Source organism: Pararge aegeria, chromosome 7 (assembly GCF_905163445.1).
Source record: "Pararge aegeria chromosome 7, ilParAegt1.1, whole genome shotgun sequence".
Taxonomy (NCBI): Eukaryota; Metazoa; Arthropoda; class Insecta; order Lepidoptera; family Nymphalidae; genus Pararge; species Pararge aegeria.
Window position 1 is genome coordinate 16,242,556 of NC_053186.1, and position 27,914 is coordinate 16,270,469.

Below are 27,914 nucleotides of genomic sequence, written 5' to 3' on the forward strand. Positions count from 1 at the left end.
ACCTCCACCACCAATTGCTTTGACGGTGAAGGTAAACATGTGAGGGAACCTGCATGCCTAAGACTTCTATAATGTTTTCAATATCCACCAATCCGCACTGGCCCAGCGTTGTGGACTACGGCCTTTACCCCTTCTCATTTTGGGAGGAGACCCGTGCCCTGTATTGGGCTGGTGATGGGTTGATATGTTGATAATATAATACATATATTGCTTTATAAAATATTTTGAGATAGTAAAGTGTTTGTATTTTATTGGCCCGAGTGACAATTAAGTTTAAAGGCATGCAGTGATTCTTAGTCGTTTATCAGTTAGAAGTGGTTCGATACAAAAGTCTAGCCCACGTGGTGACCTTGTTCGATTGGACGGTCAGCTGAAATAACGATTGTTCTTAGTGACTATTGTTTTTCAGACTGTGGCCATCTTTAACGATTGTCTACTAAGCTTTTGGCAAAAGTGGTGTTGCATGGGTCAGCAATGTGTCTGTGTGACCTATTTACGAGAATGTCTATGTGACCATCTAAGATAACGTCTGTGTGACCGCGTAATTGCGAGCCGTGTCATATTAGCTGCACCATATTTAACATGCCACTTACCTGCTAAATATATCTGTTTGTTATATGTAAAAAGAGCAAGTATTGAGTTTCTTGCCGGTTCTTCTCAGTACAATCAGCATTCCAAATCGGTGGTAGATTCATAGCTTTAGCTTTTCGATTATAGGCATAGATAGGTTTGCGGGGTCAAACTTTAGTCAAGATGGTTGAATGTTACGGTAATTTTATAAAGTGGGTAAATAATTAAATTTATGTTTATGACATTGAGTTGGTAGGTAATTTGATATAAATACGGGTGCATTTTCTTCAATTCAGTCCTACATGGACTCGAACGATGCAAAGATACCTCCCGGCTTCTTAGTCGTTTATCATGATATTGTGATATTATGAAGTTAGAATTCAGAAATATTGAATAAAAACAAAAACAATATTATAGTATTGGGTATTTTCCTTATCACTTATAATTTAAAATTTTAAAAATTAAACATTTAAATGCAAAAAGGACACCGTTCGCGTTGCCCCATTCGGTTGGACTTTAATTTCTTACATTGCTGAATCGAGGCAAAGGTGAAACCAGAGCTTGGCCTCGTTCGGATGACGGTTGCTCAAGATTTCGTGTTTCCGTTCCTAAGCTACGCCTACCGAGCAATTCTGTTTTTAAGGAGGTCGAGTATTAAATTACACGTTAACAAGAATTTCTTTTGATTAGACTTATTACTCAGTAATGGTTCGCCCCTAAATGAGACCTCGTTTTTTTAAGGGAAATCTTTTGCATATTAGCTGTATTACCAATGGCACTACCTATGGCTGCCCTAAAATTCGCTCACATTAACACACGGTTAAACAAAAACATTATTAAAACACCTTATACCTACACAGATCTACTTTAAAAAAGTATTGCTAGTGGAATCATAGATATAGTAAAACCGGCGGCGGCCACCTATTGGAGCACAAAATCGCCTAGCGACCCGGCACGCGGCACGTCCTTGTGCGTAAAGTGGTAACTAACCACTGGTCTAGCCAGACCAGACAAGAGAAAATTCTTGGATAGAAGCAGGCGTTACTTTGCGGAAATCCATAATATATTTTGAAAATGAAGCTTAATTGTCTATACTCCGCGAACATCAGGAGAATCTGTATGGTGTAATTTATAATTTCTTCAATCCTTATTATTTTCATAATTACTCCACATCAAACAGATCTTCGGCAATGTACCATCTACGCACGTTTCGCTGCAAAACCGGAGCAACCTCAGGAGATGTTGACTTTACAATGATTCATTATTTTCATAACATAAGAGAAAATTCAGAAATAATAAATTCACAAATTCACCTTTAACCCTATACATCCATGAATTTTAGACCCCTTAATTTAGTTTGGTTAAGAAATCTGTCCCATTGCAAGTACCTACTTATGTACTTTAGTACAAAGTAACAGTTATCTACATTATCAGCCCGAATAATAGCTCCATTGATAGCATTATCTTTGTACATAAGTGGCATTTGCTATATGTATCTATGTGACTTCACTAGCTTTTGTCGCGTACTTCGCTTACATCTTGGAATGTTTCCAAACGCTTTACTTTAAAAGTGATTCAACTCTCCATGGAGAAACTTAGCGATTTTTGGCACATGACACAAAAATAATCGCGACAGCGACTTGGTTCGCGTAAATACAAATCCTAATACTTTTTTAATCTCGCGCGAATTGTATTTTATAAAGTTGTATAATATGTCCAGATATATTATATGTTTTGTCTATTTTAGTAGTAAAAAGATTCCGGGCCGCCGAGACCCAAGTGCGTCTCAACCTAAATCTAATCATTGCTTTCCAACAGGCTTTTTTATTTTATTAACAATAAAATTATTAAATAGATTATATATAACTTATGAAAATCATGTGTAAAATACTATGTACCTACTACAAAAATATTGATCTTCAGTCGATCTAATAAAATGGGGATTTCCCTTTATTCAGGCAGGTCATAAGTCAGGCAAAATAACGCATTTTAAATTATTATTAAAAATCCCATTGTAATTTTACGCGTAAAATTTTAATAATTATTATTTTGCATGGAATTTATTTCTAAAATTAATCATTTTGTTATTAAGATAATCTTATGTACAAACACTTAGCTATTAGATCACGTAATTTAGGAAATAACGAAAAATCTTAATTACGAGAATTACGGGAGGGGTTTATAAAAGTAAGGTATCCTTGTGGGTAATTTAAATGTGGGTGAAAGCTTTTGGTATTTTAATAACACTATAACAAGAGAAATTTTATACAAGAAAAAAACTTGGGTAATAATTTTTTAAAGTAATTACATTTTTGTATAAATCAAGCTTCGATAATCAACTAGCTTTTAGTTGCGAAAAAATTTGCGAACACTACTAACTAACTTTAATAGAAAATGTGGTTGTACCCATATAAACTGAATACGTCGGCGTAACCTTTTTGACTGTACAGAGTGCTGATTTGCTGTCATTTTTTGAAGAGTTCCGTGTTCTGTCTCCAGAACCCTTCATCAAATCTCTAGAAATTTATATGGGACCTTTTCGGAAGTAAGCCCTTTCAAACAAAGAGAGAATTTTGCAAATCCGTTTATAAATGACAGAGTTAAGCCCGAACATACACCATTCCTCACTCCTTTATAGAGGAAGTCGGTTAAAAATACATAAAATTCTCGCATCTGCATGCACCTATCTATCTATATTAACGTTACATTTTATGAAAACTGTGTGTTTAATTTATAGATAGGTACCTGTATTTGTGCTAAGTAATAATATTACGTTTTCAATATTGCCTATTCGATAAACAGGAAAACGTGTTATTGCACTTTGCCGAAGATCACTAATTTGTCAGTCATGTTAATATTATTCCAATATAAACTTATAGGTTTATCATCTTGATTTTTTTTATGTCTATACAACCTTTTAAACAGAAATTTACATAGCCGTCTATTTAAGTTGCAAGTGTGTTATGTACTAATTATTTGAGAACTTGTCTCGGATCCAAGAACCGACGCACAAAGCGCAAACGAGGTACAAAGGTTGTACCTCTGCAAGAACTGACACTATACATGTTGACTCTTATGAAAGTCACAATTCATGTCACTCGTACCTATCTATCTGTTCAATATAGGATTTACGTTTACGCAGCACAATTGTTAAAGTTAACGTCGGTATTCGAACCTTATTGCATTGTCATAAAGTTGAATATTAACAGTCTCGTAAACTGTACGCGCTTATAAGAGTAGTAGGAGAGTTTCAATGAGTCTGCTATAGGGCTGACGCTAACGCAACGTTGTCATTTCTAACGTACGAATTCGGTTATCATGGTGCTCTTCGACCTTCTGTAAAACAGTAGTGCTTATTATAGATTCTAGTAACTGCGTTTAATGTAAACGTAATTGCAACTTGTGTATTGTAAGAAAGTACGTTTCGACGACTCGTAATTAAACTGATTGTTCGTGTTACTTTCCTTTTATACACAATAACTTCTCCACATGATGGTGTAAGAGAACAGAATGATGTTTTAATATTCTACTAACTGTACTTTTAAGTTTTTAACTATGCTTGTTTTCCCACCATCAACGGTTAATTCTCTTTTATTTCCCCTTTTTTCCACCACTGACATTGACATTCTTCCTACCAAGATCTTGACGTTTCAAAAGTGCTTATAAAGTAGGCCTACTTGAAATAAATGAATTAGAATTTTTAATTTTTTGAATTTTACAGTTTTTGTTCAGGAATCGGGAATACTTAACAACTGATGTCGTATCGATATCATTTATTTTATTTATTTATATTTATTCCAAATTTTAGTCCATATTATATTACTTCACAGACAAATCTGAAGATATATACTAAGAACTTTCTACTTTACTTTTTGTTTCGTTGTTAGTTTAACTTGAATATACCGAAAAATTCAGGTCGATAATACGTTTTTCAATGAGCCTGAAGCTTAGGGTTGCTCGAAATTTCTTAAATAATTTAACCGCTTGCTTTTAATGTGAAAAAAAAAGAATAATATAATCAGTTGTCCATAATCCCTTTTTCTATCTTAGAGGTTGATATTATGGTGCCATATACCTAGTAAATTTATTCCTTTTCACCTGAAGATGTATTTTAAACTTTAGCGCGAGGGAATAAAGTTGAATAGATACGTAATTGTTAGATCGATAACAGGCGCTCGTGTACTGAGAACTCAATGAGTTCCACTTTAGGGTTGTCAACGATTGAAGTTTATTTTTTTTGATAATAAACAGTTGCATTTATATAAATAAACATCTTTATTTTACTAGCTAGAATTCATAAATATTTTAAAGCGAAATGGACACTATCCATAAACGTTTCAAAAAGCACAATTACACAGATATGCACTCACCGACGAGGCCTCCAATTTAGTAGCTATAGTGGTTATAGGGCTGGTTAAAGATAAATATTAGATAGGAGCTATTCGATTTGGTCAAACCATCTCCTTTCTACCATCGAACTGCGAGGTACCGAAAGAATCAACACGTACGAAGCGTTTTGCTTCTTCCTTTCTGATCCGCACCGCAAAGGCCTGGAATGCCCTCCCATCTTCCGTCTTCCCCGATACCTATAATCTGGGTGCCTTCAAATCAAGAGTGAATAGGCATCTTCTAGGCAAGCGCGCTTCATCTTAGGCTGAATCATCACTTACCATCAGGTGTAATTGCAGTCAAGAACTTGTCTATGTATATAAAAAAAAAAGGAGATAGGTTCATATTATGTTCTCAAAATTCTTGATTGAAGGTATAAACTGGTAAAAGACAGGACGCAAGTAAAGACGTAGATACGTCATTGAGAGTTACTTGAGATGCCACTTGCCTAATATTTTATTGTAAATGCCTTTCCAAATGACCTAGCTTTAATGGCAGTAGGCAATTAGCTGTAGCACATAGTTAAACTTATATTTCCTGATGAACCCTATGTTTTCATAGCTGTTTCTAAACAGATATCAAGTGCCAACCCTACCTCTCGAGCGTGCCGTAGCCGAGGGGGGAGGGAGAGCAGGGGGTAACCGACCTTGGCCGTGACGACCCGCCTACGCACAGGGCCCAATTGATTTTCACCCCCCATCCGTCCCCCGTGTATTGCGTACTGGGAATATTTTTTTGCGCATCGCCCTTTTCTAAGACGCAAATTGCGTGCTAAATTGATACTTAGGCAAGTATTCTATTTACCTTAAACACACTTTTTTATTTTTAACGTAAATACAGTACCTGCCTAAGGTTTAGACATCCCAAGCCAACCAACCAACATGTTTTATACATTCTTAACGTCATGCTCACAGTCCTCATAGTCGGTATAGGCCACCTCTTTTGTAGGATGGAAGTATGTTGGACTGTTCCAATGCAAGTTGGCGGGATTTAATGATTATCATTACATTTAATGAGATCATTGTTATATGTAACAAGTCCATCCATCTAAACACCAGTCCATCATATTCTAACGTGTTTAAATATTTGTCAATATATGTAGTTGGAAATTGGAATAAATTTACATCTGAATCGAATTAAAGAATTACAATGGAAACTAAGTTTATCCCATAATCTCATTTACTATTTAAAGATCATTAATAAAAAGTGAAAAGTTGCCCACCAATCCGCTCTGGGCCAGCGTGGTGGACTACGGCCTTAACCCTCCTGATTTTGGGAAAATACCCGTGCCCTGTATAATGGGTTTATATGATGAATTAAAATTATTAATTATTTTTATTTTTAAATATTTTTATTTATCATATTATAGGGATAACAATGGCCGGAACCGGCCCCAAACAACCCATTACTTAACAATTTTTTGCTCAACCTGAGAATCGCACCTTGTGATCCGTACTCTTATGCCAACATGCCAACGAGAGCCTTTCCAAAAAATAATTGCTAAAAATCTGAACACCCAAACTATGTTCTTAAAACATTAAGTTGCTCTTTCCAGTCAAATAAATAACTCAGATCACACTAGAGGGTACGTTAAGGTTATACATAATAGGTCACTAGACCCGTGTTCTTTGGATAATGTTTTTCAGCGAACATACTCATAAAATAAACATGAGCCAGTGCTTACAAGAGTACCTAACCCATGTATTTATTTATAAAGGGAATAATTACCTACCCGCCTCCTTCTGACTGCAGTTACATAAAACGGTTTGCAGGTACAATTTGATTAATTATAATGAAACGAAGGTGACTACTGACGAACCAGTCTACAGTTTGTATGATGTTACACGAAAAAATAAAAAAATAAAATAGCTGAAACTAGCAAAATTTAAAATAACTTCACGCGACATCGCGATTCGTGAGTTCAAAGAAGTATACTTTAATGAGCTTTTTGGAACGCAATGCGATAGGAACCGCGTGCGTTGTTTTTTTTTTTTTATTGATGAACCAACCAACCAGATGGCAGATTGAATATAAATAGAGCAGCACTCCCCAGGGTATGCACCCTGTGTACGCCAACCTGAGGCCAGTGGCGTGCACTCCATACATGCACAAAAGCACTGCATACCCTAACATTGATATATAACTCGAATAGGTGGAGAATTTGTGCCGTTTTATGCAATTTTCGTGGTGTATGCATACCCTGGTAAGAAACCCAATGCACGCCACTGCCTGAGGCGTAGGTGTTAAGCCTCATGTGTCTGTTATTACACCGGCAATCACGCCCTTCGAACCGGAACACAGAACAATGCTGCTTAGCGGCATAAATAAGCATGTTTATAATTCTTTACTGGACGAACTCTTGTCACAAAAACTTCTACTACTACTAATGTAATTAATTATACACTAGCTGACCCGTGCAACTTCGTCTGCACCAAATCGGTTATTACTGGACAACACGAATAAAATGTCATTTTCTAAGAATGAATCCTAGCTAGATCGATTTAGCCGATTCCGAGATTCCAATTATATATATATATATATATATATATATAATTGGAATCTCGGAATAATTATATATATATATATATATATAATGGGAACTCATATAAGAATTGCTCGTTTAAAGATATAAGATATAGCAATCACAAAATGTAAGTTAATATTGTCAGATTGTGAAGTGCAGAGAAATATTTTAATCAAAATGTCCGCAAGTTGTTGGTCCCAGCGCATATTGCAGGACGTGCTTCTTACATACCCCTAGCAGTGTTGCTCTGTTTATAGGCGATGGTTTTCCACTTACCATCAGGTGGACCGTTATTTACACTATACAAACAAAAGTTTTTTTCCTATACTTAATTCAAGTACCTATTTCATTTTGTTGTTTGCATTATCGCAAAATACCATACTTTTTGTGCACTCAAACTGGATATGATTGGACATACAGTCACACCTAATTATAGTGTACGATAATTATCAGTTTTTAAATTGTATGGAAGTATTATCCGATGACCTATGCAAACAACAAAAGTAATGTACGTGAAAATATGACACCATTACCTAACGTTTTTTCCTATGTTTAAAACACCACGGTATCCAACATACTGTAAATCAAAAAGTAATAAAATCTTAAAATAAAACAAACAGCAAACATTTATTGTGCACCATGAGAGCGTTCTTGGCACCTGTGACTTTAATTTGTCTATTCTGGCCTTATTTTACGAATGATAAAGCATTACAAGATCCCCTAATGTACCTCTGCTGGTATAAGTTATATTTCTGGAAAATTGAGCAGGCAGAAATAACAGACGAAGTTGGTTTTAGAACTCAGATGTCCTAAAAAAAGTGTGTATGATGTAACTTTTAAACCAACTAGATGTTTTCGAGTGTATTCAAGTAGTATCGAAAAAATCTGTATAGAACAAGTATCTACGCGTTTGTGTAATTATGCATTTCTCTTCGAATTTTCACGTTTATTTATATAAGTTCGAATAAGATTTATGTTCTGTGTAGTTCTTATGATAAGGGATATTTCTCTCCAAGATACAGAACCCTCTAATCCGTCGTATCTGCCGGGCTCGTGTCTTTTGTTTGAAATCATTCTTAAATGATTAAGTTCTGCTGTATTTTTATGTAACACTAGCGTACCCAGCCTTTTGTGATTTCGCTTTATTTTATTTAAACAATAAACTTACACCATTATTTTTTTTATTTAAGTCTCATAATATATTAAATTATTTATTTCTCTCCGTATTCATTCTCTTCTCGAGCGAGTGAAGATCATTATCTACACCTATGTACACCCAACAATAGAATATCATCATAGTAAATAAAAGCTGTATTTGACAGTTTGACAGTTCAAAAATAGGAGTGCTCCGATCGTCACCAAACTTTACAGGATTACTCGCCAGGTCAATCCGGAGAATCCCTGAAAGTTTCATTGAAATCGGTCCAGCCGTTTCGGAGCCTATACGGAACATACCCACACACTTTCTCTTTTATATATATAGATAGATTCTTCTGAACTCTTCCTAAAACGGCTTGAGTAATATTTGATGAATTCTTGTGCGCGTTCTCCAAGCGACTCCTGTAGGATATGTGCCTCGAGGCAACGCCTTTTTACCCGGGCCACATTCGCCGACAACAATGCTGCCCTGTTTCTACATGTTACTCGATCTTTTTTCTATAGAGATGCACGAGATAATGGGTAGACATAATTCTCTCGTGGTATGCATGTTAGCGCTACTTGTATCACTTATTTTATCAATCAATCAAATCTTTATTCAGTTTAGGCTATTACAGCACTTAAGAACGTCATACATTTTTTGTTTTATAAATATTAATGTAAAAAAAAAAACTACAATGATCAATAATTAATAATTGAAATAAAGTTAAGTTTATGATACAGCCTTAAAATATATAATAGATGTTTAACAAAATTTAGTTCTAAAGCATTAATTAATTGTTTATTATTTTATAAGATAAGGCCCGCTATCATTAGCTTTATGCCTGCTGGTTTGTGTGTCCGTGTTACTCACTGCGTCGCTGTCAGCGATGTCGCCACCGTCGGTGGGGGTGTTGTCCAAACCGTTGATCCTCTATTCATCGATGCCGCCATTCGTGCCTCCTCGTTGTTGGACGACCTGTTGTAGGTTTGACCAGCGCTGGGGATATTCCGTGATGGTGTTCGCATAACGCGCTGTCCGAGCGAGCGAACTTGCGGCGTGCGATTTTGCGGACGACCTATTGTTTATTCTATACTAGTTAGCCCGTGATGATGCAATCTAAGATGGTAACGGGCTAACTTGCTAGGTGTATCTTCTTCTTCTTATTCGTTATCTTGACAAACTGGTCGTGGTCGTCACTTGGGTGTTGTGGCTCGCTTTAGAATCCTTCGCCACTCTTCTCTAATGGTTGCCTTTTTTGCGCATTCATGTAGAGGAGCCTCGATTGTCGCCCTCACTTGGTCCGTCCATCTCATCGGTGCTAGGGGTATAGCAGTTGTGTTGTTTTAAGCCCATACTTCTGATCGGTTTCTACGCTGTATAGTACTGGAACGCTTAATCGCTTAGCGGCTCGTCTTTGTCATAGCCTCCGCTGAAGCCTCCAGAGAATTGGACCAGGTAAATAGTGTTGCGATTCAAAAACTTTTTTTACGGGGAAGGACGTTCTCGGCCGGTCCCGCTAGTATCTACCAGTTTCCGAATAGCTTGCGTACGAAAAATATAAACGAAAAATTCTTTAGAATGAAAAAGATAACTGCCCTCAAAAAAATGATTGGTTTCTGTGTTTAGCGTATCTGTAGTCAGTTAATACGCAGCTAGTTACTTGACCCACATTTATAATTGAAACGTTTAACTTTTAAAAATTGTTGATGTTGCGATATAAATTTATGTGCGAGGCCGTTTTTGAAATGTTATGGATAAGCACCTTTTTAATAGCAGGTAATAGGTATTTGCTACTGCTGTGAGTTGCTACCTCACCCGCATATAGCAAAGCAAAGCTGCAGTGTTTTATGATAATACTAGGTGTTGCCAAAGACTTCGTCCACTCTTTTTCGTTTTTCCCTAAGCTCCTAAATATTGTTCATTATTCCGGGGTAAAAACTATCCTCTATGTGATTTTTGTCTCTAGGTTTATTTTTGTCTAGGTCTGGAATAGAATTGTTTTCAAGACAAGCCTGGAGTTACGTTAGGTTAAGTTAGGCCCCTGACGTCCCTCAGATGCACGTCTAGATAACTCCCGGCTGTTATAACTAACATGTGATTATCATTACTAAAGCCCTAAGCTGGGTCTATCCTCTCAAAACCTCTCGTATAAGAGAAGAAGCTAGAGCCCTAGGACGTTAAGAGGCCCACGACTATAAATAAATAAAACAATAATACACACATCGCCATCTAGCCCCAAATTAGGCGTAGCTTGTGTTATGGGTACTAAAATAGCTGATGAATATTTTTATGAAAATAATACACATAAATACTTAAACAGATAAAAACCCATGCACTGAAAAACAATCATGTTCATCACACAAATAATTTTCCGGCTGTGGGAATCGAACCTAAAGCCTTGGACCGGCTGTACAATGAGTTTAGTATGGCACTGTCAACGTAGATGTTATTACCGCATAATTCTGAAAGGAAATCATTTTACCACAATATCATACACCTCGTACCAGTCGGTAGACGCGAAGCCGACACGCGAGTCGTAACCAAAATAGACGGAACCGCGTCTGTGTTGGAGGCCGCCGGGAATAGTTCTCATGTTAATAATAGCTGAATGGCGTGCCTAGTCTCATGCTTCAATCCACTTCAATCCTCACATGTACGTGGAGCACGTTGTGATAATCTTGAATGCACAAAATATTATGAGAGAACCGTAGTTTTTCTGAACGAGAGTGTAATGTTATCATAGATTGACAATACTCGTTTCATAGGTTACCCTTCTGGTTTCTTAGAAGTTACTGCTATTGTTTGTTTTATCCTATACTAGCTGTGGCCCGCGGCTTCGTCTGCGTTTAACTTTATTTTTTGATGTGGCATCCAAGGAGGAGTTAATGGTGTTAACTCCTCCTCCACTGTTAAATGGTGATTTTCATCACCATTTAACAGTGTCAGCACGTTGAAAAGCTTCACCTGAATCAGACGAGTAAAGAGATTGCGTAAAAAGCAGTTTTACGTTGTACACTTTTTGCACTGGCAGCCAAGAATCCGGGTCGGCAGTGTTCCGAGAAAAACCTCACATGCTGTATTAATGAATTACGACATTCGCTTCATTGTGGGGGAAAAACAATGAAATAGACACACTGCGACATATGTTACGCTGTTTAACAGTGTAGCTTAAAAGTTACGAATACTTATAGAATTATTAGAAAACGAAGTGATTTTGTGATAAATCTATGTACATAACGTCTGAGTTGGGTACGGAAAGACTTTGGGGTTTGTTCTATACTTTTAGAACATAATACCATCTTCAACTTTTGGTTATGGAAACAGAAGTTTTAATGACAATGTTCCTTGAAAGCAGGCCGACAAAATAGAGACAAAATAAAATGGGAAAATCGGGAAAAATTTGTACGCGGGACGTTTTCACTCTTTTTGGACAATACATGCCTTTAAATTGTAATAACATGAGGTGGTAAAGTGGACAAACAGATAGACTTGACGTCTCAGAAGTACTTATAAACTAGAGTATGCTTACTTACTGGAAACAAATTAATTATTATTTTTTTTAATGCACCCTCAAATTATCCAAATCTACGAACTCCCTGGGCTGTTGAGCGCTAGAGACTTCGAAACCTACAGATTTGACCTTCAATAGATCTCCATTGCTGGATGTAGGTTTCTTGTAAGAATTTGCGTGCGCCCCGTCATCTGTCCACTTTGTACACCAACGCTGAGTTTCACTACAGTAATCATGTTGCAGCATGTTTCAAACACTATGCTACACACAACGCATGTTACAGTGTGGTATAAAAAATATTAAGTGTAATACAATGAAGACACGACTACATTCTGATATCGTTTGAGGTGAAATGATGTTCAACTCAACATATGGTTGCCTACTGCTTGACTTGGAGTCCATTTTCTTGTACTTGTCTTTTATTAAGAAGAGTTAACAATATTTCCATTAGTTTTTAGTGTAAAGTAGAGCAGACCTTTATATTTAGAGCATTTGCTTATTTCATATGGTAAATGTTATCATACAAATTGAAAAAAATGCTGTGTCGCAGAATCTGGCTGTAAATTATTACAATAACGTCCATTGTTTTCCCAAGTTTGCAATATAGACATTGAATTGAAAAAATAATTATTCTAAAGATAGGGAAAATCATCATCATCATCATCATATCAACACATCACCGGCCCACTACAGGGCACGGGTCTCCTCCCACAATGAGAAAGGGTAACGGCCGTAGTCCACCACGCTGGCCCAGTGCGGATTGATGGACTTCACACACCTTAGAGAACATTATGTAGAACTTTTAAGCATGCAGGTTTGCTCACGATTTTCCCTTCACCGTTGAAGCAAGTGATATTGGAATTGTTTGAAACTCGAATAACTTCAAGGTAAAAATTCAAAAAAAGGTTACAGGTGCGTGCTGGGTTTCGAACTAGCCCCCCGAAAGTGAAGTCCAATTCCTACCCACTGAGCTATCACCGTTAATATAGAGAAGAGATTAGTAATATTAGTATTTAATTAAAAACTTTTGCCTAAAAAAGTCAAAGAAATTTCCACACTTTTTTTTTATGATTGGGTTGCTTGTAACCACTTCATCAAACGCAATGATGCAGTCTAAAAAGTAAAGCGGAAATACATAGTTTAAATTAAGTAGAAAACCTGATTTCTGCGCAATTTAAATAAATGTTATTATAATCTTAATTATTCTGCTCAGTTGACTCAGACGTGACTTTAAAGCTCTAAACATCCCTTTGTAAAACATGATAATGGTATCGCAATGCGGTATCCACAAGTTCCCGTGTTAAAGCACCCAGAGTTCCGCGGAAGAGGCGATGTAAGTAGTTAATTTATTCTAGACTGCGCTCAGATCTGTAATTGTTCTCGTAAAAGGCTTTGCTCCTTTTGGAGAATGTCTCAATTTGTAGCGATGTAAAGAACACAGCGTTATTTCTCTCTCGTGGAGCACGAATGCTAAATGTAAGGATGCCATCACACAGAACGCGTGGCGAGTTTCTAAGCGTATTTACCGCAGTATTTTAAGGTCGTGGCGTTGGTTTTTTTGCCACAATTGTCAAATTTTCTTTCGTTTTATATATTTTTTCGTCTTAACCGCATACATAGAAGTATATTAAATAATCCGTTCTTCAAAATTTTAAATTTTTGTTTGTTAAAGCGTATTTTCATTGGATAATAAAAATAGTTTTAAAAAATTGCATTTTCATGTACCAACGGGATCGTTACTATAAAGATTGTATTTTGGGACTTTAACTTTTATTGGTCTGGTTTTGCTCGTTGACCTCACTGATGTAGTGAGCGCTGTGGTCTTGTATTTTGCACTATTCACGCCAAGCTACCTACACCTACTTAGTTATTTTTGAATTATGGTATTTCTAATTGTTAAGAAATCTCTTTAATATCAATGCTTGTGTTCCATACATAGAATTCTCCTTATTTTATAAAACACGCGATTCTAACATATAACCGCGTTTAGTTTGCCTGAGCTTTAAATCACGTCTTACCAACCTCCCTCGACCGGACATGGGAACCGGTTGAAGCAGCTTTTACACAACCATCCTAAAATGATCCCCAAACGTACATTTCTCTTGCCTTATGAGGGGGTCTGATTAAAATGGACTGTCAATATCCACACGTTAAGTCGTCCGGGTAAGAACGCATGTGCGTGTAAAGACGTGCGCACGCTGCGTCGAATCTCAAATCACAAATATTCAAAAATGTCAGAGGCGATCGGAGGATACGTTTTGACGTATTAAAAGCCGCGTTTTCTCGACCTTTCACTGCATATAATATAAAATTACCTCGTAAGCTACATGCAATTTTTACGTGGTGACAAAATATAATACTTACAGAGAATTACGAAAGAGCTAACTCGGCTTAATCTACGGAAATGAGGTTAGCATAAGAATAATTTGCGTGATCGTTAAAGAGCTTACCAATGGTTCGCTAATCGATTATGCGCCACTAGTCTTTGCCCGGAACTTCGTCCGCGTTTCCATTTTTGGTCTTCTTTTTTAATTCCGCGGGAACGAATTATTATCCATAGCTAAAAGGTATCCCTTGTATTTCCAGACTGTAAACTATATCTCTAAGTAACATATTTTTTGACGTGACAACGTCTTATAAATTGGTTTGCCGGGTGACACTTCAAGAAACTGCGTTACGCTCCGCTCACGTTATGCGCTCACAATGAGAGCGAGTGAGAGGCACGTGTCCCTTCAACTCGGGCATGGTTAGCCCGCCTAAGAGCGAGAGAGACAGACATAAAAAGTGAAAGGCACGCGTCCCTTTGTAGTAAACGCTGTTTCATTGTACGCAAATGTATTGCAAGTTATTGTATGTATATTTGTATATAAATACGTATGTATGTGTAAAGGTAAAAATAAAATTTTGTTAATATGAAATTCAGTGCGAGATTCTTTGTATAAATTAATGTTTTAAATATAATTCTTTGTATAAATAAATGTTTTAAATTGTTACTATTATTTCATCCTTCTTTCTTCTATACGAATGAATATTCACATTAAAATTATTTTACCACTCAAAGTCGTTGTCACGTAAAACTTTCGCCCGTATACCGACTTTACAGGCAACCAATTTTTTTATCAGTATGCTATTGCTTTACATAGGTTACGAAGTTTATTTTTTAAAACTTAGCAGGTATGGTCGCCGGGAGTTTTTCCGGTACACATAAAAAGTGCCCTACGTCCAATAAAGCAAGCGATATTTCAGCATGATTGATCGAGATGCCAAATCTCAACAACTCAGGTTTGGTCAACCAGTGGGTTGATCCGAACGAAACAATAGGATAATATTAGTATGGATAATATTAATACCTTCTACTCGCATCAGTATAGACAATGGCGCCTTGACCCAGTTGATATGGAAAACGGCTCCTGAACGATCGGAAATTGTCGTTTTCTGAAATCCAATCGGCTCTACCGTCGCTTTGTATACGCTATACGAATATGTGTATATCTTTCCGTTCTTCGCTTGATGGAGAACGGTAATTGACTTGTCGTCTAATCGATTGCCGTGACGCAGTTGAATGTGTTGCTCACGCACCAAAATTAAAAATAAAGTATTATATCGAGCCATTAGCGTAACAAACACAAATTTTACAGGATTAGTAGTTCGTTGTATCAGAGCTCGTCCGGGGAAATATTTTCGCCATTCTTATTTCTGCCGCCTAGCACCATTGTTGCAATGCGGTGTACCGGTTTGAAGGGCGTGGTTGCCGGTGAATTAACAGGCACATAAGGTTTAACATTACGTTGCAGGACGTGTTCCTTGCATGCTCTGGTAAGTGTTATTTCAATGATGCATACGCTTACCTCTTATAAATAAGATTCAATAACGCATTTTTGAAGAAAAAAATATATGACTTCCATTCGTCGTCATTACCATCATCACATCAACCCTTTACCGGCCCCACTGAAAAGCACGGGTTCCACAATGAGAAGGAATTATTTTTATCGACATTTTAATCGTCGTTTTTACAATAGGTAAGTACTCTTAAATGTCAATCATAAAATATTGATCATTACAAAGAAAAGTTAGCTTATAGTCACGTATATAGAGATAAAACTTGCTTTTAACAGCATGTTATTTGGGTATTATAATTCAGGAATTCTAATTAGTCATGGAATATGTATATATCGGGATTTAAGGGAAATGTATAAGTACAGTTACCCGCGTAGACAATATAAAATTAGACGACCGCAGTGTAGCGCAGGTGAAACCGTGGGGACAAACTAGTTTCTTATAAAGATCACTAGAAATAAATGCGGCTGAGGTGTGGTAGAGACTACTAACATTTCTTAAATCAGGATTATATTAAAATGTCGGTTTATTCAACACACTTCGACGTCCTACAATAAAGGATGTAATTTTTAAACAAAACGTTATTTTTAAAATTAGTATAATAATACTGCTTTTAGTGACGATAGTAAGGGAGCTGAAGTCCTTAACGGTAAATCAACCAATCATTCGAACTCAATGCTACAAAAAAACTACCTTCAACCATTGCTTGTCCATTAAAATAATATAATAAATAAATACGGAAATCGGTTTTGTTTTTCCTTAAGTGTAATGTAATGTTAGATTTGAGAATTTACTTGGTAATATAAATGTATGATATAAAATAGGTATACTAAATAAAACCTTTATTAATCCATAAACAGGTTATTATTGTATTAATATACATATGTTTTAGAAACCAGAGGATAAATTAATAAGTCTGATACATAATTAACAATGCGTGGGACCTAACACGTTTTGGATTGCAAGTTATAATTGATTATTTATTGATCACCCAAAACCAATGCTGTATTTAATTTACAATGAACATCAAGTACGGTCATTGTAAACGTTAGCTAATTTTGTTCGTTGAATTTGGATTGAATCCTACCTATCTTTAAGCATATCTAGTTAAAACTTGTTGACTTTTAGCAAATTTTGGACGTATTTAGAATTTGGATTGAACTAAATCTATCTATAGGACAGTTTAAACACGAGTTAGAGAAAATCTTATTAAGAATAGTTCTTACTGTGGGCCTTTGGAAAAATAAGCATTTACTGCTGCTCAAAAATGCATATCTATTAGGTTAAGTTAGATCAGAAATATTCTTGAATTCATAATCAATATACCTGTTACACTTAAACAACGTCTTTAAAGTTTTAAAGACAAGACTTTAATGTAATATGCCAACCTACATATAGTTTAAATGTTGTTTACGTGTAACAAAAGGTCGAGGTCCAACCTTAATAGGACCTTAATAGTCTATCTTCCTGAACATAAAGTCTGTTGTGAGATTAAACGCTTTTTAATTTACTTCTATAGTTTTATTAAAACGTATTTTAAGAGTGTAGAATAGATAATAAAGGCTGACAAAGTCGCGGGCAGTTGCTTTTCTATAAGAGTGTATCTATATTATAAGGTAAAAATTCGATAATGGCATATTAGGATTGAATTGAAAATTGAATTGATTCATCTATTCAATCATTTTTTTTATTTTATTTACCTGTTTACATGGTCAATATATATTACTCATTATATAAGGGAATTATCACTTTTTGTTACTTCGAAACGGTGGCGTTCTTAAGGTAGTAAGATGTTTACCGGGTCATCTTCAAATCATAATGCTTCCAATTATGAACGCGTAGAAGATACAAAGTAAGCATTACACTGTGCCTTACACGCATCTACTAGTTAATTCTGGGTACGGAACCGGAGTCCAAGGTTGGCGCGTTTAATAATAAGCACTTTATTTTCATACATTTAGTAGGTTTCGAACTTTGCAATGACAAAGCCAAACCAACAAGTAAGTCTTCAAGTATGAAGGAGACATGTTGTGTTGGATCCACATAACGTGAGCAAAGGCAGGAAGGAAAAAATAAATATGCTCACGATACCGACTATATCGTGCGTCGTGTCGTGACGGCAGATAACAGTACTGTAACACGAGACGACGAAGGAAATAAAATGGAGAACTGTTAGCCGCGTACTCTAAACTACTACCATCTACTGCGATCACCTGTCCCTTTCACACCGTAGTGATAATGGGCAAACCCTTCCCTGAATTCCAGCAGTGGATTATTATAAGCTATAAATAAAGATACGTACTAGCAGACAAATCTATTTTGTGTAATCTATGTTGTTTATATATAACGAATAATCTGAGCTTATTGTACATTGCATATCATTGGCTTCCGCAAGTTAACTTCTATTCAATACTTTGAACTTTATCATTTTATCTAATCAGCACAGTGTCTGAGTCACCGGTTACGTTTTGTTGTACAGGCGTTAGTTTTTTTATTCGTATATTCGCCGATGACGCAGCGGAATGATGGACCGGCGCGGCGGCCTTGGCTGAGGTACCTAGTATAGCTGGAGAGCTGGTGGAATCAATGTCGAGGAAGCTTTTAGCTTATAACAAGATAGTTGTTGTACGTTATGTGAGTATGGTTTATACCCAGATACTATTTTGTTTAAACAACTCTATCGCCTCTAACTGATATCTCTACCTATAGAGTGGGAACTGCAATAATAGTCGAATCGGTGAAATTTGTTTGTTCCCACCACATCCCGGCTTTTAGTCCAACTCATAACCGAACCGAGATAAACGCTAGTTAGTGTTTAGCTCGGTTCGGTTTAAGAGTTCAATTCATGTGTATGTGTACCTACACATACACACGAGTTATATTATAAAATTATTACATAAATAAATTGCATTTTAGCATGTTTTTTACCACTAAGCAGCTTGCAGGTATAGTTTGCCATGCTTAGATATCAAGGTTTCTTATTATTACACACTTGAAATTTTTGTTAATCACCTCTTAAAATTGTCCACCTGCTCTCTAATGAATTCGCTTGATTAATAAGTTCAAGGTCCGCAACTATATGCGGCTTCTGTTAATACACGGTAAATACTATTATATTCGCCTTTATAGAAAATTTTCTATAAGTTATTGGGATATAATAAAAAGGCATGCAATGGTAATTTATTTTATGTACCTTGAAGTGTACCTGTAAAATGTTAGTATTAGTTTTTCATGTTCAGTGAAGGAGGCAAACGATACTTTCAACTTGATCAAGCACCTGTTGAAATTTGTTCATCAGTTCTATGACTAGCAAATCATGATTTTGATAAGTTCAAGGGCCGGTGGTGTATGTAGGCGGCTTCTGTTGTTATTACTCGGTTAATACAATTACGCTCCCCTGTATGGATTTTTTTGTGGGTTATAATGAAATGCTGCCAATGATAATATTCTTTACCTTGAACTGCTGAACTGAACGTATGCTGTTTACCTAATTTTTATTCGTATTACTTAATTTTACGAAACTACTTGTAAAATCTCCTGGACCAAACGAACCGATGATAGAGTCACTAACTGATTGAATTGACGTTTCAAAAGTGCTTATGACTGAGACGTCAATTTTTTTTTATTGTGGTCGGTTGCGCTCCATTATTGGAGTATACATGAATTACATGAATTTTGTTTTTTTTTGTATGTAAACTAACTATTTTCAAGCACCACGGAATTGCTCTTTAGGCTCCTCGTGTAATTAATACTCCGGAACGATTCATTTGACTTCTATTGTTAGTACGCGGTAAATACTATTATTATTACATTCACCCGTATGAAGTCCTTTGTGGGTTGTAATGGAAATGGGGCTGTGATGTTTTTTTTTGTATGTACTGGCCAATACACATGATTTCTCTTACAAACAGTTGGGCAGGTGTTTATAAGTCATCATACATGTCTTCTTTACGAATGTAATATTACCTTCCATCGTCCAGGGCCACATAATGAAGTCCTGCAACTCAGCAAATGAACCTGTTGAGCCATATATTGAGCCACATATTCAACCTGGACTGGTTTTCACCGACCCAAGTCTTATTAAACCAGAGCAGACTTGCAATAATTACAAAGTTTCTATTATTTCTAATACCACCATCACACGGGTTTATTTTCAACAAATTATTGTTATCAAAAACTATGAAATTGATGCTATATGAAGTTCTTGACCTTAGATAAAGAGTAAGATTACTAGATTTAGGGTCCAAATTTCCGTGTTCTGTTTTTAAAAAAATCCCCATGCACCCACGCATTCATACTAACACATTCATACTGATCCTCAAAAAGAAACAGTGCACAGTAACGTTAACGTACAATCGTGAAGTTCTTTTCACTATTTTGTACACACAAACACACACACGCACTTATTAAATTTCATATCATAATATTTTTATGAAGAAATCTGAAACTGACTGTTGACTTGCATATTATCTTAAGTAAACTAGTGATATTATAAATAGTTTTTCCTTCATAGTAGCCACAGTAAACAGGCCATTAACGCTGTCGTTAATTGTAGTCGGCGAGTTATTTCGCACCTCGACACCTATTATTATGTACTTTGTATATTATAGCCTACTCACCAATTGTTATTATTATATTTTGGATGGTTTCATAAGTACGGTGTATAGAGAGTTTTACGCAGTTTTAATGCTCATTAGCTTCTGTTATTACTAAAACCTTTGAACAGGGCTTGTTGCCTATTTACTACTCCTAAACATATGTCGTTATTTTTTCTTGCGATAGAATTTTCTAAATAAAATCTCGTCCATTAAAAGGGAATATTTATGTCTCGAAGAGAAATTCCACCGTGAGTGAATTAATTCTTTAGCTCCGTAGTTGTCCCATTTTCTTGGCAGGTTACTCACCTTTCTAGTGACTTTTCTTTGTTTCAAAACTCTGGGAAACAAAGGGACCAAGATGGGAAAATATTGTCCTCGCAAATATGCATACTAAATTCTCGTTTCTGAGTCAAATAAATGGACGATGTGCTGTGGACTCGCTGGTTATAGTGCACTTACTTGTACCGTTTAAAGACATTTTGCATCGGTAGTGATATTATACCACTCTTATTTATCTATGCTATTTGCCATTTCAAGTACTTACCAAAGACATAAGTTTATGAGATCTGAATAATGGTTAAATACATTCGAAACCTCCGGCCAGTGACGCGTTATTAATATTTCTAATCAATTTTTTTTTTGTTTTACCAGTGTATTTGTTTTGTATTGTAAGAATTTACAAATGTTACAATACATTTTTAATTTCAAAACATTTATCATGGATTTTAAAGTAAGATTTTCGTGGTTAATCAACATTTCTTAAATATAGTTAAACGGGTACATACCACGATCATATTTTGAATTTGTCGATATTTCGACCCAGTTGCATTGATCGTGGTCGTGGTTTATTATGGACTTTTAGGCTTTATTTATCTTAATTTTTTTAAAGTGCAAGACCGAAGAAGAAGATGGCAGGGCACAGCATTGTCACAATACTTCTTAGGGTCTATCTAAAAAGGGATTTTTTTTAACCTCCTATTGTAACTAAATACAAACAATTTCCATACGGTAGAAGAACCACCAGCCATCCAAGTAAGTGGTAGGAATGATTTGTTTCTGCGACGCCATGATACTATCAGGGGATAGGGAAGGGTGTATTTTTGGTTTCGAATAACTCTTCATTATATTGCTCGTTAGAGACGATAGATATAATAACTAGGGCATTGTAGTTTCTTGGCGATTGTCTAGTGGGAAAGGCTTCTTCTTCCTTTACGGGAGCCCCGAGTTCGAGCCCCGGCACGAACCTCTAACTTTTCGGAGTTATGTGCGTTTTTAATTTAAGCAATTACATATCACTTGCTATAACGGTGAAGGAAAACATCGTGAGGAAACCGGCATTTCTGAAGGTTCTCAGCAATGTTTTCGAGGGCGAGAAAAGTTCACCAATCCGCACTTCGCCAGCGTGGTGGACTACGGCCTAAAAACCCTTCTCATTCTGGGAGGGGGATCCGTGTACTGAAGGGTCGCGTATGGTTTTACGTAGTTTCTACGATGTTTGATTTAATATAGTGATATATTTCATGCAAAACTTTAATCCAATTCGGAAAATAAAGTATTGCCCTCCTTGCATAACTAAAATAATAATTAAGGGCTGGGTAATTTAAAAATTTATCACCAAAATTAACATTCCGCCGCACTGCGAAAAACTTCAGATCGAGCTGTATCGAGTTGTTTTTTTATCCTTTTGGTCCATAATACAAGTTTTATGCAACATCCAATTAAGCAGCTACATAATACCGTTTTAACCGACCTTGCAAGTGCCTTAAGTGAAATACGGTGTCGCCTTATAAGCGGGAGGTCTGGTCCCAGCTCGGTTCTTATGAGTATTAATAAATATGTAATTTAATTGTCTCATGTATGGTCCGCTTAGCGACTTCGGCCGAAGCTAGTAGCAAACGAAGAAAATTTGCAATCGGTTAGGATAAAGGCTGTAATTAACATATTAAACTTTTTACCCGGCTAATTTTGTTGTGGGCTCTTCTCTTCTCACCTTCTCTGCTCTTCTCACCCTGGTCTAGGGTGCGTTTGGAACCCTCGTAGCTTTAAGTTTAAGTTGTCGAACGAAGTTACCACCAGTAAAGTGCCTGTGAATAGTGCCTGTAAAAGTGCCTGTGAATAGGCCTACATGAATAAAGAATATTTGAATTTGAATTACTAATTTATAAAGCTGAAGAATTCGTTTGATCGTTTATTTGTTTGTTTCCTTGAACGCGATGATCTCAAGAACTACTGGTCCGATATGAAAAATTATTTAAGTGTTGTATAGCCTATTTATATTATCACGCTTAAGCCAATAGTTTGTTAGCACCATTGAAGAATGTTTCAAAATCGGGGTTTTTTTTTTTTTCTTTTGTGAGCTCCCGCTGCGTGCTCTGCGTAAACGGTTAATCGGTTCGATAAAATCATATATAGCAAAAGTTCTAAAAAAAAAGTCCGCGACATCATATGTCGATCATTTAAGGTTGAGTTACACGCAAGACGAAGTCGCGGGGACCCGTAATTAGACTAAACTTACGAAGAAGGGGTTTCTTAGTTTTATTCTATAGTAAAACTATAGATAGGTTACAGCGTAAATTTTTTTTATTAGGTGAATACAAATCAGGCGTATAGGTAAACGAGTAGCTCGTTTGTTCACTTTATTAAAAAAAACCTCACGCCCTTAAACCAGTTACATAATACTATTTTTACAGACCTCGCAAATCGCCTTAAGTGCTTTCGTTCAGTGTTTCGAAGTAGGGTGCAATGTTTTCAACGTCCATTACTATAATGGGAATTACAGCCTGCATACAAGTTGTGCTTGCACTTAATAACTTTACGGTTATTTGCTAACTTTTAACTGGCCCTTGGATACAAAGCTGTACTTAACAACTTGTAAGGAAGTGATATTCTGTATGCTACTAGAATAACTGGTGCTATTTTGTATATTTAACACAAGTTTTTTAAGCTCGTCTTGTATGTAATATATTATATGTAACGGAATCTTTAAAATAAATTTTCATACAGTTCCAGATATCTAAATAATTTGAAAAACGCACGTGTTAAGAACTAACGAAACTGCAATATTTTGAATACAGCGTGTTATAAAACTTAAAATTTTTTACGCAGGTGACACATATTTTTAAAACAAAGTCCGTAATCAATTTTCTCTTTTATTTTCAGGTAAGAAATCTAATCGTAGTCCACGCACAATTTCGTTATTCTCTGCAGTGAAGCCAAGAGGTAATTCGTGTATACATATTTTTAAACTCTGTATTGCCACACAAAAAAAGGTTTTCAAAAGGCGGACTTAATGCTAAATCATGTTCTATAAACCATACCAGTAGGTATATTTACCAGTAGGTACGTAGGAACTTGCACGCTCTTTGTCTTTTGTTTTTTATTCTATTTTATTTTATCCTCAGACGCCACCATATTTAAAAGGGCGATTCAACTTTCTTGGTAGCAATGTTCAGTGCTATTTGAGGGCTAAGGATGACAACAGGTTGCATGTTCCTGCCAGTCACTCGCATGCGTATGGAAATTCTTTTACAGTCAAGGTGGTTATACTCTGGAATGGATTGCCAAGAGACATAAGACAGTCTAAATCATTAAGCATCTTCAAAAGTCGTTTAAAAGAATATTATTTATCTACGGAGTCATAAACTAATATATTTGCTCTGTATGTATTTGTGTATATTTATATTTATTTATATATATATATATGTTTATATGTGTATGTATTTATTTCTGTATTATTTGTATTTGTATTAGCTGTTTATGTATTATTGTTATATATAGTAGATGTAGTTTATGTTATATATTTTTCAAATTGCACTATCCCGTTTCCATACTCCTGTTCTTCTTTCATTAAGGGTTGTCTGGAGGAGATCGCTTAAAGCGATAAGACCGCCTTTGCGCATTGTTATTCTTCTTATATTTATGTTTTCAATTTATATTATAAATTGTGTGCAATAAAGAATTTATCTATCTATCTATCTATTGTATATTTATTTATTATGATTTTATAAATAAATAAATATACTACGACAATACACACATCGCCTTATAGCCCCAAAGTAAGCGTAGCTTGTGTTATGGGTACTAAGATGACTGATGAATAGTTTTATGAATAATATACATAAATACTTAGAATATACGTATAAACACCCAGACACTGAAAAACATTCATGCTCATTACACAAACATTTTCCATTAGTGGGAATCGAACCTACAACCTTGGGCTCAGTAAGCAGGGTCGCTGCAAACTGCGCCAATCGGCCGTCAATTTATTATGATTTAAAATAAACTAATCACATTTTTTTTTGTTTGTTGAATACTGAGTTAAAAATAATTTTAAAATACAGTTCTCATCAGACTCTAGTCATCGTGTGTAATGAAGAGTCAACAAAACCAATAAATCCGTAATACCGTCGTAACGTAAGCTATTTAGGAGTGTCAGTTCCCACGTCCCACCTTCATCATCAAATCAGCACAATGATATCATATTCGTCTATTGTCATCTAAACCACACACACCTGTGTGATAACCGATTCAGCTAAATTGAAAGTAGCTTTAAATTGTCAAAATTTCAACTGGACCGATTGTCATAGATAAGCTAGTTAGTAAAGCATTTAATGATAGAATTTTGAGAAATGATAAAACAGAATAAATCGAATGTAATGCAATCTATCATACCTACTAAAAATAGTAAAAAACGCATTGATTGTGATTTCCAAAAGACTGCTTTTTATTAAGCTCGTAACTATGATTACTTTAACAATTTTTAGTTTCATATTTCTACCCTTTAGGGGCTGGATTCATTCTTCCCATTGAAATTACCCCTTCAGGTAGGTATACCCGACTCATTAAATTCGGCGTACAATTAGCGGATATATTATGGTGTAAAAAACACAATTAACATTGTCGAATCTTTAGAATCTTTCGGCTTTCTTCAAGTTGGATTAAAATGCAAAAGTTTTTAGTTTTATTTTTCAATGACCATGTATATCATTAAAAATGACGTATTTATGAATAGAAAATGCTCTTTTATAAATTATATAAGTAAACGACTATCCAGTAGAAATTAATTGTCTAGTATTTTAATTTACCGTGACTATGTTATTCATGATTGGTTAACTGACTACAGTTAATTTCCGTAAACTACTATTCAATCAGTTTTTACAATTCAGGAAATGTATTATCTGTAGCACATTGTTAATTTTTTCGTGTTTCCATTGTAGTTCTTATATTTCTCAACTAGCCCCCTACTATTAAGCGTTTCTTACTAGATCTATATACGGGGCTAACTTCCAACTCAAATTTACATTCTGAACTATACACATTGACGATAGTAGGTAAATCTAAAGCATTTAATCAAATATTTTTTTTGGAATAGCTAAATTTCAGTGTACCTATTAGACTTTTTTTTTATTTTGCTAGAGTCATTTACCGCAACAATGAATTAATTTAATACCACAGTCGCACTTCGATGTCCGTATTTGCTCTAAAGTGTAGTGAGTAAATAATTAACCTAAATGGCCGTCAAATTGTACCTACTTAAATATCTATTCCATTTGCATTTTTGGTTATTTTTCGCTTTGTACAACAAAAGTGTATAAATTCATTTAATTATTTTCTTCAATATTTCTTACTATAATTTTCTTTTATATTTAACTTATATAGAATACCTACTATCAACTACTGCAAATTTTCTGGATTGGTTGTGTAAAACGAAAAGATGCCGCCTTGTTCACTAATAATAATTTGATTCCGATATCGGCGCCAACTGTTGTGCTCTTAAGACATCACTCGTGTGCGACATTTTGAGTACCTTGGGTACAGTGCAGCCGGGTGTGCCTTTAAGTTAAAAGTCAGTTTGTTATTATAATCATAAAATATGTGGCTTTTTGTGTACCTGTGCGATCAGGAGCAATTAAGGTCGAAACGACGGTTGGAGAGGACTTTGGTCTCGTGTGTATAGGCTTTTCTTACCGGTGTTCTGTCGGATATGTGTTTCTACATATTGTTTTGTTTCGCAAACTGCACCTTTGCTTTCCTTTCTTACATCCTTACGGCTATTGTGTGCGTTTTTTTTACAACGACTGCGTCTAAATCAACATTAACAATAGAACGCTTTCCTCATAACACACTGTAGGTATAAATAAACTTTCGAATTTTCAATTAACTGTTTTTGTTCTTCATTTAATGACTATTGATGACATAAAAAACCCTTTTTTTGAGTTTACCTCATCCGTTTGTATTCAATTTTGTTTAATATGCACAACCTGCAATATATTATGAACCCTTGCTACTACTACTACTCTACTGCGTTGGAGGTACACCGAACAGTATGGGCACTTTAACCCACAGAATTAAGAACATACAGAACCCTCATTCAGCCACTACTGTATGTCCAAAAACAGTAAAAACGCCCCACGCACGTCAAACGTCTCACTTGATACCCTTGGAATGTTGCTAGCTCACAAACTTCGCATTTCCCATTTTATGGTAAACGTTGAGAACTTTACAGGTTAAATAATTACTGTCAACTGATAAATGCAATGAAGTAATTGACTAACCGGCTGCTCGAGAAACTATATTAAAGTGTAATGGTATTTGACGCTGCAATATTAGTCGTGTTTACGGTTTCTGTCTGTTCTGAATTCTGTGCTTTAACCATTAGTAGTTTAGAACAAATGGAAGTCAGTTTCTTATTTCTTTTTAATTTGCATTATTTAATGGGCGTGCAGTGTCTGGCTTACTACTACTTTGTTTTCTTAGAAATCCAGATCGCCACAATCCCTGAGCTAAACGTAATTAATTCTAATTTGGTATGTAGGCGGAAGCGACAATTGCAAATTGTATCCAGTTTTATTAATGAATGGCTATTTTTAACACATTTAATGAATTTTAAATGCCTATGCTATTGAAGCTCTATTTTTTTCCCGTGTTTTACGGATTATATTAAAGTTCTCGCCAGTAGGTACTTGACGTTATTTCATTTACATAAAGAATAAAATCTGGATCGAATTTAGCGAGAATGTTTTCGTATTTAAAACTGATTAATATACTTAAATAAAATTGGGTATCAAACATCGGGTTGATTTTATCTTTTTTATGAGGTTACTTTACAATTGTTTATGTATATGCGTGTTTAAATGCGCCGCATTATATACCCATAAAATCGATTTTTAGTGTAGCTGTTAAGTATGTGCGATCTTTATTTCCAGCATCTATCTATGTAATATATAAAAGAGAAAGTGTGTGGGTATGTTCCGTATAGGCTCCGAAACGGCTGGACCGATTTTAATGAAACTTTCAGGGAATCTCCGCATTGACCTGGCGAGTAATCCTGTAAAGTTTGGT

The 27,914-nt window shown here is 35.6% G+C and overlaps 1 protein-coding gene across 4 annotated transcripts in view; it reads left to right on the plus strand.

The window, feature by feature from the left end:
• Window positions 1–27,914, plus strand: part of LOC120625139 (homeodomain-interacting protein kinase 2) — a 183,613-nt gene that overhangs the window by 54,607 nt on the left and 101,092 nt on the right. The window lies entirely within an intron of this gene.